Source organism: Amblyomma maculatum, chromosome 1, assembly GCF_055883805.1.
Source record: "Amblyomma maculatum isolate TAMU_Amacu chromosome 1, ASM5588380v1, whole genome shotgun sequence".
Taxonomy (NCBI): domain Eukaryota; kingdom Metazoa; phylum Arthropoda; class Arachnida; order Ixodida; family Ixodidae; genus Amblyomma; species Amblyomma maculatum.
In genome coordinates this window covers 170738445-170750436 of record NC_139344.1, presented here as the reverse complement: position 1 = coordinate 170750436, position 11992 = coordinate 170738445, and the positions used below count along the sequence as shown (strand labels likewise).

The window sequence follows — 11992 nt, the reverse complement described above, 5'->3', positions numbered from 1 at the left end:
CATGTCTTCTGCAGTATTTCTGCAAAAACAAATCCAAGTATTTCGCCAATGCAGCGGAAGAAGAGCGGATTTTAGGAAAACAAATCACGTAACCACCAGTCTTCTAGATTTACTTTGCACGTTTCTTGCGATGTACCGCGCTCATGCGCCTAATGCTTGGGCCTGCCTAATGACAGCTTTGTTTTTCTTATCGACTTTTAAACAGTTTGCGCGCGTCTCATGCGAGTGAGACCGGCGAATTTAGTGTCAAGCCCACACAGATACAAGGTTCGTGCTCTGACCTGCAGTAATTTAGATTGAATCGAGAAAGCCTGGTTCATTATATCGTACTTGACTCGAGGATTAAGCAGGTTAAATGTAGCATTGGCAGCGAACTGCATGGCGAGTTGCTTTAGACTGAGTGCACATCAACTCTGGCCCAGACAACCACGCACAAGTATTCCCCAAAAATGAGATCACGCCGACACTATACAGGAAACCTCGCCGCACAGGAAAGCTGATTGTTCACGTGTACAGCGCTGAGTGGATTGAATTTGCCGAGATGCTTTTTGCGGCCACTGTCATAGAATGTGATAGCGTATTAATGCATGCGCCACTAACTGTAAATGATTTCCTGAAACCGAGGAAAGTATAAGGGATTTCTGATGTGTGTAATGTTAATATATATTACGGTAAATTAGTAGTGTAATTATTTTGTTTTGCAATGCGAATAAATTTCACCGTGTGAGAGAACTTTTACACACTTGACAGAATTTACAATAATCAGCGATTAATTTTCAGTAACGTTAAAGTGCAAGCTACGAATTACTCGCTGCGAAGACATCGTTATAAACTGCATGCGCATGGGCACTGTCATGTTCTGGGAAGCAATTTTACAGGCTGAAAATTTCTTTATCACTCATTATTTAGCAGTGACTAAATCTTATGCGAAGTAAAATATCAGGGTTGCTTCCAAAACAGATGCCGGATATAAAACTATACCGAAAGAAATGGAGGTCATCTTATCATGCGACTATAAAAATGTATTTATTCCCGAACTGATATTTAAGCCCGCATGAAGCTGTTTTACTCCCTTCATCAGAAATGACGAGTTTTGTCGGAAGACAGCACTTGGACGATAAGGAACTATATATGATTATAATAGGCTACCAGTAAAGTACATTGATCTAGGTGTATTATGTAATATTTAGGGTAACAATTAGGTGCAGGGAATATGTTTCCCAAACATTCGAGCATTTCACTAAAGCAAAATGTGCTCACTAAAACTTTTACGGATGTACAGAAGCATTCAACAACAACAACAAAAGAGCAGAAAACAGATGCATATTGGTCCGGATTTAACGCATGAAAGCGGCATCGGCTATGACGGATGATTGCAGAGGCTGGTTTTGGTGACGGTTTTTTTTTTTTTTTTCATTACTAACACTACATTTACTACGTGGCATTGTTTATTGTGCAGTGAAATCCCACAGCAGAGGAACGCCTTTCGAAATGGTTGTGATTGAATCCCCCGTTCTCGAATTCAGCAGTCGAGCGCCCTTACCATTGAGACACCGCAACAGAGGTTTAAAAGAAAAAAAAAAGTACTCACACAACTCTATCGTGCATACAGACGGCATAGTAGGCATAGAGTGGTCTGTTCAAACAGCATTCTGCTATATGAAGCAGTCTGCGGTGGCATATGTTTTAGTAGCTGCGGTATTCCAAATAGAAACGAGAATATGCGATTTCTGAGCGTTTGCATTAACTTTTATTGACGGCAACGACCTGTTTCGCTTTGACACGGCGGTAACGACAGTACCACTTCGTTTGAGACATTGCATGTCAAAGGATCTCAAGCGCCGAAGACCGCGATGGATGATGTCCTTATCCAAGCATGACATGCTCGATACGGACAAGTATATATATTTTTAATGAAGCGTGGAGTTATAGACTGTTCATATTTATTTTGCAAGAGGCATATAGGTAAGCAAAAGCTCACAGGAACTGCGAAACAAACAAAAACACTCCTGTACACACCGCATGCGCGCGTAAATCACTGCGGCCTGGCACGTGACGCGCAAACGCATCCACACTGGGTAGGTTTCGCCGCTGAGCCGCAAGGTGGCGACTCTGCTTGATCTCGAGGCCATGCAATTAGTACTGTTAGTACCTTCCACCGTGATTAGTACCATGATTATAGTATGGAGCGGAGGAGAAGGGAGTGCGCATCGAGGAACCCCATTTAATTAGTACAAGGTACATGTGAACTAGAATATAAAGTGCAGCGGACGGGAGGGATTTCTGATGTGGTAGTTGTTTGTTACTGGATGAAGAAAAAAAAAACTATCACATGGGAAATCCCTCCCATATTTCCGATGTGGTAGTTGTTGTTTTTTACTGGATGAAGGAGGAAAAAAAAAAAACAAACTACCCTCCCTCCAGTTCTACTCCAGTCCGCTGTCCTCGAAAATGAGGGACGCGAAGCGGCGGCGCTGCTATCGGTCACTCTTGAACACGCAGCTACAAAAAGAAGTTTAACCATGGAGATGACGCATGTGCTGTATGTGGAAACTCCAGTGAAACAATTGACCATATTATACTCGAATGCAATGGTATACATCCGGAAGTTGATGCAGGCGCAATCACTGTTCCTGAAGCTCTGGGGTTTAGAAATAACAGTGGCCGGGTGAATAAACCGGCGGTGGAAACTAGCAAAAAACGGCTGGAAGATTGGTGGCTTAAAAGCAGAGAAGTGACATAATGTTAGTAATGTAGGAGCAAAATTTAATAAATAGAATGATGGTTTAGTTAACCATTCTAAATCAATAATTAAGATATATGGAGAAAAATGAGCATGATAGCTACTGCTACCACCCCGTTTCAAAGGGGACGCTCCTATATTCCATCCATCCATCCATCTTGAACGCGTTTTTGAGTCCGTCTGCAAAGAGCTGCAATTAAATTACTTGTGTTAGAGTCCCTAGAAATATTGCTAGTCTGTCGTCCGCCGGCCGCGGCGGGGGCTGCCGCTGAATGATCGCCGTGGTGGCGCTGCGGTGAACCGGAGTGCGCCACTGCTGACGGAGCAGACGACGCGCGCGCCCGTGCGCTTCGAAATCAAATGCATTCGCTGCATGCTCATTGTCAGGTACCTTGTGCATGCGATGCCGCTCTTTAGTCTTTGATTTCAGTTTAGTCGTAATATTGAATTCGCAGCCGAGTTGTTGGCATAACCACGGATGCGACTTTTGTTTTTCGTGAGCGAAGTTTTGCGCGCATGCCCCTGAGCCGATGTAGAAACGAAGCTGCTTTTTATACCCTATTATCCTGCTGAAGCTACCGCCGTGCCGTATTGTAATGAAGACTTCTGAGGATGTTGTGCAAACAATTGCGCTTGCATGGAGAACTATACTAGACGCACATTCTAGGCTCCAAGGACCATGTGTGCGAGCAACGGAGCGCTGTCGCCGGCGTTTTCATCCACGCTATAGTTTCATCTTAACTTCTTCGAACGTTTAGCTAAGTTATAACACGTAGGTAGAACTAGAAACTTTCGGATGCATGCACAATTAAAGTACGCAAGATGGGAACCCGAGCCCTTGAAATCGCACCGCGCTTCAGGCAAACTGATGATAGGCATTCTTTGGTACTTAGGAAGCCTAGTAGCCACTCATCAGAATATGCCATCACTTTTGTTGACTTCCGTTTTGCAACCTCTAAAACATATTTTAACAGCCAGCTGTTAGTTGAGAGGAAGAGCACTAACACTTCTTTCAAACTCTGTCCTTGAAGGTGTTCATTTTCATTTTTCTTTTCACCGAGAGCTTTTACCAGCTTTGCCACCTTGTCCTTCGTACGACAAACTGCTCGAGACATAGAAGTTAACTTTCGCAAGTATTTGCAGGCTATATATGCATGTTGCATCAGAAATAATGGTACAGTTCGTCGCAAATTAAGCAACGCCCATTGTAGGTGGGAAAGGTCTTGAATGATAGGCTTCAATCTGCTGCCAGGAAACAAGCTGAGTTTCGCAATGTCCTGAATAAGATTAATTACCTCTTCTGTCGACTTTATAGCTATCTCCTTGACTTTGTTTCCTCGAATGCACATAGCAGCATTCATGGCAGCTTCACCACTGCGATGGAACAGAACTCGCCGATGGCAATTGCCTCCGGAGATTCGTCCTCGCTTGAGTGCATGGCACTATGCGAATGTTCATTGTTCAACATCAGAAAGATCGACATTTGTCCCCAGTGGCGGTGGCATGCAGCTTTCTGCATTCCTGGAGCAGGCTCACGTCACACGATCCACCACCGCTGTATTCTTCAACTGGCTCCACTGATGCTTCAGGATCAGTGCACTTTTTTTCTTTCTCTGCAGGTCTCCCTGCTGACTGTTTTTGCTCGTACAAGTTGCGCTCCTTTCTCTTGAGAGGCAGGGGTTTCAACAAGTATTTTGGAGTGTCAGGAAACAGCGTTGAGATGGCATCCTTCGTGAGTTGCGTAACATCCCGTGGAATCTCAATTACCTTTACCTGTCTTAAAACTCCGCTCAATAAAGCAGGGTTTGAAATGTCGCTCACAAACGTCGACACTAGCTTATTCGTGTTACAGTAATGTGAGGGCAACCCCGATCCGGATCATCCGATATTTATATATACCGATATTTATATCAACGTCCAGGATTTCCTGTCTGCAACTCACAAAATAATGAGGAAGATATTCACCACTTGTGGGTTTGCCCGCCACTGAAGCCGACAATATCGGCACCTGGCGGCAGTGGGCCTTTCACCTGTCAAAGTGCGCCTTCGTAGAACCCGTGCATGCATCGCAAGGTGCATTGGAATGCTCACAAGCGATTGTTTCATTTTTTAACATCACAGCAGTCGCTGTTAGCTCCAAGCTCTATTCGGAATGATGCCAGCATGTTGTTGCGTGCCCTTCTGCAGCCAGCGCACCGTCATAGACGCGGACGGAATCAAGGTATACGCAGTATACGCGTGTATGCGACCGTTCGTTTGCAGTCCTAATCGGCTTTACAAGGGTCACTTGCACCATGTAAAGCATTACTGCACGTCCCTCTGACTGGGAGCTAGCTCACAGAATGTGCTATCACCTAAAACAGCAAGGTTAATTGTTTTGCGCGCTATGGAGCCTTGTGAACTTGAAGGATAAACTTATGCTGCGATGGAGGACACGGGAGAAGGAAAAATGCATGTGTAACGAATGCTATTGTGCAATTATGTTCTTTGAAACATTTTGTACGTAGGTTACATTTACCATTGTGTATTTGATTTAAGACACGGGCATGATTACCGAAACTACTTTTTACAGTCGTACGAAATGGTAGTGCTTGGTGCAGAGAGCAATACGGTTGTCTAGTGCGCCCGAGGTGCGTGTTTCACGCTGCAAAAGCAAGTGGCTGCCAAAACCACGGCGTCTAGAAAAGCAGGAAAAGATGACATCCCACTAGTGTGTTGTAACGTGCTCACGTACAGCCCGTTTCGACCGGTCCACGTCCAGAGCGCGCAGCTCAGGTTTTATACCTGCCAGCGCGGCCGATAAAATAACGAAGCGTGCGCTTTACTTTTGTGTGTTTTCGAGTCACCCGATGGTTCGCTAATTCACAGCTACCTGAAATTCACTGTAATTTTTAAATATGTCGATTTCTTGTTTATTCCCTCTGTCAGAAAGTAAACATTTGAAGCCGTAATCTCATATGAAAGCGCTGACATTGGAAGCTTCGAGGAACTCGGGGGAGGAAGAACTCGGCTGAAACGAAAAGAAATTTGAAAAGTCAACTCACATTACTGCGAAGTGTTTGTGTTTTGTGCAACTGGCTGTGTTCATAAAATCAGATTTATATCATATCGTTATAGAAAAATTAGGGGGTCACTTAAGCTCCGCCGTTAAAGGTATAACGTGATAGTGTCTCTCTCATACACACACACGCACGATGTTTTTTCTTCGCGTGTTATACTTTAGCTCTTTTATTTATTTATTTATTTTATTTACCAAATACTGCAGGCCCTAACTGGACCCTAGCAGGAGGGGCGAAAAGAATACAATGCAGTGAAATACGAATTCACCAAAAGTAACATACTACACACAAGTGTAGTATGTTGTATGTTATATGTTATGTATGTTATATTTCTATGTTATGTATGTTATGTTAGATTTCTATCATTTCTTTATTTATTTTTATTTTATTTGACGTTTTATATTTTTATACACCAATACGCATGCGTCAGCAACAATCGGCTTTCCATTCTGAGCAATTTGACACTTTTGAACACATTCTTCAATTATTTCAATTAATCAATATTCTAAATTTTCTTCCTTAGCATCACCAGGCACTGGTTTTTCATTCTGACACCTTTAAACCCTTACTTTCCAATTTTTCCTTTTTTTTCGTTTCTTTATTTCATCAATTGAGCGATTAATTAGAAAGATTTTATTAACTCGTCATCGCCTATCGCACACCAATCAATATTCAATCACTGGAAGCACAAATTACCATGGCCTTTTTTTTTTTTTACGCAGCCCCCGATTATTTCCGAGACTAATGCCAACAATTGCGTCGACGGCATGGGAAGGAAAGTGCTAAGCGCCAGTCCAACTTACGTCAAATTACGCATGATCCTTTTATCATAAAATAAAATGCATCCCCGCTCATTTCACCAACCATCTTCCAGTGGGATGAGCGACGGTGATTGCGCAAACCAAGCAAACAAACTCGCGATGATCTCTCATAGGCATTTAAGTAAACAGCAAAGGCGCACAGACAAAAAAAAATCCACATTACAGAACTCTGGATACTGTACCTGGATAGGGATGACGCTGCGGATTGCCGAGGGGGGGGGGGGGGGGGGGGGGGGTATGCACGACTCGTAGAGCAATTTGTAACTGCGCTCTGTAGCGCAGCCGGTGGGCCCCGCCACGTCTCGGCTTTCAAAATACGCTTCTAGGCGTCTCTAACAGAAACCGCCAGGGACCGAACAGAGGTCCAAGCACAGCACACTAGGTTAAAACGTGAAAAGCGCGAACAGAACGGCGAGCGCTGACGGACCGACACGAAGCGAACGGAGCGAGCAAAATATGGCGGCCAGCGCGGGATCAGGGTGCCGCTCACGGTTGCCAGACGTACTTTTGTAAACCCTCTATTTCGCTCTCAAGTTGTAGAGCGTGACGTCAAATTGACGCGGCTTTCACGTGACCTTAAGACGTCAATCGTGACGGATTACGGAATCGACCAATTGCCAGCGACTCGTAGCATGACTCCGCCCCTGAGGTCCCCGTTCCGCGGTCGTGCCTACTGCTACACATTTGTCGCAACGCTAGCCGAGGCCGACGAGGGACCGTCTCCTAAGTTTTTATGAAACGGCGCAGTTAATACGCAGTAAATAAAATTAATAAATATTTATTCTGCTGAGGAACTGTATTTACAACTAACTAACATGAAGCATAAGGAGATACGTTTTATGCTTCGCAATTAAATTTGCTCTTTAGTAACTTTTTGTCTCCGCGAGGGCACGCTGACGGTGTCAAAGAGGGCACATGGCGGCTTGCCAGAAAACAGCTGATTCCTCGGCTAGTTGCTATTTTCCGTGCGTCGCCTGAAATCGAGGTCCTGTGCGGATGTCGTGAGCAGCTGGAAAAATCCGATTGAAAACAATGAAGGCTACGAACCTGCAGTGATCAGCGTGGTGAAAGCGTTGGGCATGAAAATCGACTAAGTCATCAGCTTACTGAAGAGTGTCAGCGTTGTCAAACAGTGTTTACTATCGATGGCAAGAGCGACGAGTGGGAGGTATGTGGTCTGCTGTTCTGTTTGTTTAAAAGAAAATACAAGAAGATCATGAAGGCTACATTACTGTGTTTGCCGACAGAGGAACGTTTGCACTTGCAGTAAGGCAGGTGGCAGCTACTATGCTAGAGTTAGCAATTGCAGTGCGGGAAACGAGATCCGACACACGACCCTCCACTACGGACTCCTCATGCAAGCCACGGTGACAGTCACTCCTGTGCTTCGCAGCCAGTTGACTTCGGCCACATCGGGCTCCGTTCCCGATATTCCGTTGATGTTTTGATGTTGATTGTTTAGTCTCTATAAGGTACACAAACTGTGATGTTAATGCTTCCTTTGGTGTGTTCAGAGAAATAAAATACTTTATTCAGAAATTTGATATAGTGACCGAGGAGAGGACGAGCTTGTTCAGCCAGGTCTGGACAGGGATGTGCAGTATGTTGTATTTCGCGCAGCAGGTTGTGTTTGTTAGTGGCACATTGTTGAACGGTATCCCCCCCCCCCCCCCCCCCCCCCCTTTTCGACGGGAAAGACAAACACATCACGCAAGCTTGGTGCGCGATGCCGGAGGCGAGCTGGTGAATCTGCTAAATTTCCCTAGTCTTATAAACAAGAGGCCCACCAGTGAGGTGTGCAGATTACCTCGAAGGCGAAGAATGTGTGCTAGTTTTGAAGTGTCATCATGGAGTGTGTGCAGTGTTTCAAAAAGATGTTCATTTTACACACATTCCTCATTCTATTACCTTTCCATGTTGTGTGCATTATGTACAAACCATTTCAATTGAAAAGCCAGTTTGCACAAAAGATGCTTTTTCTGATTATTTGGTGAAAACAACTTGGAAAATAAATTCCAAGGTCAAAAGTAGGTGACAATTAAGTAAAGAGGTGCTTATCACATGGTTATGGTGTATGAAAGAGCGCTGAACACGGGTTGAGGGGAGCCTCAGTTTGAAAGCCGAGCCCACATTTCGATTTTGGTTGGTTGGTTGGTTTGTGGGGTTTAACGTCCCAAAGCAACTCAGGCTATGAGAGACGCCGTAGTGAGGACTCCGGAAATTTCGACCACCTGGGGTTCTTTAACGTGCACTGACATCGCACAGCACACGGGCGTCTTGCTTTTCGCCTCCATCGAAAAGCTGCCGCCGAGGCATTTTGGCTAGCAAACCAAGGTTCCTCCTCAACCCTTGTTTAGTGCTGTTTTGTATTGAGTAGCCATCTTATTTCCCTCGTTCTATCATGTTTATGGTGAAAAATATTTTTGAACGCTCATGTCTTAGCTGCCTCTACTGTCTTAAAGCTGCTCAGCAGTCCCCTTGCAGTTTTACACGTTTTATTAGTGTACATAACATCTGCTCACACATTGCCTTAACAATGTATGTGTGATGCTTATTTTATTTTCACTAGAATTTTGTAATCATTCAGCAATCATTGTGGGCACTGCAGCCTAGTATTTGTACACCATTCTCCTAACAGCTGTTACAGCATTTAGCACTGCGAGCAAGATCTCTAGTAGTATACCATCCAGCTGGCATTTTTACTTCTGATATGTAAGCGTTTTGCACACTGCACCATGCATACAGTACCTATTTCTATAGGTAGCTTCAATATGTTGAAAGGGAGCGGCTTCTTTGAGCCCAATAATTATTCTGCAATATACATGTCAATGTTGTATGGTCATTGTACATCAAGGTACCTAAGTGTGTTGGTATATACGATGTCTCTTTCTCAATAAAAACACTCGAGTGAAATACAGCGGCCAAGAAATAAGTGCTTCTACTGGGATATATGTGGCAGTAAAACATCTTGGTGCCATTTTCTGATTCCAATAAGTGTCATGGTTATTTATTACCTTGCTGTAACGCTACGCTTTTCGGTTTAAGCATGTTTACCACACAGCTAGTGACCGCAGCCAACTGTGCCAGGCTGCAAGGTGATAGCAGAGAAGGGACAGCAAGTTGGGTCTGGGATGACTTGGCATTGGTGTAAGCAGCCATGACTCCAGTGGGTAGTCACTGTCTCCTGCATAACCAAACAATGACATCCACTTAAGTCCGCCTTTTGCATGTTCTAGTATACAATCAAAGATCCATACCAACTAGCCCATAGAAAGGTGGTAAACATTCACAGGAATGTTGGCAACATATCACAGGGCTGTCCAAGCAAGCATCATTGTAAGGATAGCCTTGTAGCTTGACAGTGATATAAACAAAAATGTGTTAAGATTACCTGCACAACACAAGCGCTACGGTTTCTTAGGCAGTAAAGAGATTTCAAACATTGAATATTTGGTTGCTGGTGCCATAACACTAAATTTGTACATTAACAAGCATTCATATGCATAACTATAGTCCATCTTATGCATGCAGCTTCAGCGAATTCAGACAATCGATCACTCGCCGAAATACAAGTCAGCTTCTCTGTAAGGCTCGTAATCCAACCAAAAGGTCTCGTTATCACACAACACTCTTCTAGTTCTTGCTGAAACGAAAAGAAGCAGGCGCTTTTTGCAGCGTACTCACACTTTCGAGTAGCGAACGTGTCGTAGGGAGGGAGCGTAACGAATGGAGGCAAGGCACTACAATCCCTAGTCCCTTCGTCCTGTATTTTGAGGTATATACAGGTATTGAACTTTCGTCAGGTGTCGCTGGGTAATCTCGAAGACAACAGCTGGAAAGAAAAGAGATCTTTCCTCTGTTCGTTTTTTAACATTGCGAGGGGGAACGAGTCCTTTCGGTTAGAAAACAAGACTTGCAGAGAAGCCAACTTACAGCAAGGGGTCGATTGCACATATTAATGCATATAATCAATATCGTTCGATAACCGACGCGGGTTTTTTACAGCTTACCCAAGAAAAAGTCGCAGGCGTTTAGCAGGCCTTCGTTCACCTTTCGGCGTGCAGGAGTACCGCTAGAAGAACGCGTTGTTTGGAGTCCTTGGTCCCACGGGGCAACGAGGGTGAAAAGTGCGTATGTTCGCGTCGCAGATCTGTAATAAAATAGGAACAATACAAGTTTACAATGATGTTTCGAACTCGTAACCAAGCACACACAGTCAAAACCAAAATTTACTCGCTACTGTGATGTTCACAACGTAGAACCCCTTGCCTAGCGACTTCTTTCCATATCGCACCACGGCGCCTTGACGACAATCAGCGTTCCGCCCGATGGCTTCCGCTATCAGCGTATGCACCTGCTGGTCGATGCCTATGCGATGCAAACGATGTTACGTTCCCGACGCAAGCTGGTAGCCCCCGATAGCAAAAAAACGCGGTGCGCATGCAGCCGCAGTGGCTGCGCACTCGTCCGTGAGCTGCGTGAGCCCCCGTTCATCGATGTTCGTCGGCAATCGCCGCACAGTCACTCCACTTTCTGCTGGTTTCCGAGTTGAACACAGTCGGAACAACTAGACCGGTACGTCAAACGCGTCTTCGTCCTCCCTTCTACGCCGTGGATCGCACCGACACAACTGTCACACAGCCAGCGCAACGCTATAGCAACGCAAGGAACACAGCCGCCATTTTCGCTCTACTCAGTTGACTGGTTTTGGGGTTACCTCGTTTCGCTCACAATTTCAGTCAATATTCAGCTCATGGGCAACGTCACCACTTTAGTCTTGTTGATGACGTACCCACAGTCACCGGTGAGATCAGTGATGACGCAAAATTTCAATATGGCCGCCGACCAATAGGAGCAGGGCAAGTTGAGCGGTTTGAGACTGGTTTTGTATTGAGAGTATGGTTTCTAGCCACCATATTGAGAGCGTTACAGAATTCCCCCCCAGACCTTCTTTATTGGAATGCTCCGTCGCTTCTGCGCATGCGCCAGCTGAAAGAAGTGAGGAGGAATAACTTGCCGGATGTGGCGTTAAACTTGTTTTATGTTTTGTTTGTAAAATGTCTGCCGCTTCGCTTCTCGTCGCTGTTTCTAGCGATAGGCCGGTCGCTAGTGTCGCCGGCTCCGTGATCGCTCGCAAGCCGGACTTGGCTGTGGCGATGGTGGCGGACGGGTTTCTTGGCATCGTAGTTTGAACGTTTGAATATCGTAGCCGAGTGGCCGTGTTCCTTTCCACTTGTTATAATACTCCTTGAGCTTCGGCCTCGCGTACTGCTGTTCGTCAAGCGGCATGCTGTGATATTCCCATGCGTTCTCTTAGTTACAGATAGCACGAATAGCACCGTCTCCGACCTGTGGACTCTGCGACGCTA

At 45.1% G+C, this 11992-nt stretch overlaps 1 long non-coding RNA gene across 1 annotated transcript; it reads right to left on the bottom strand.

Moving 5' to 3' along the window:
- Positions 1–9600: 9600 nt before the first annotated feature.
- On the bottom strand, positions 9601–11406 carry LOC146204856 (uncharacterized). Its single transcript, XR_014704064.1, has 3 exons — positions 10857–11406; positions 10634–10773; positions 9601–9807 (listed from the first exon to the last, which is right to left on the bottom strand). It is a non-coding gene; the product is annotated as an uncharacterized LOC146204856 (long non-coding RNA).
- Positions 11407–11992: the final 586 nt, after the last annotated feature.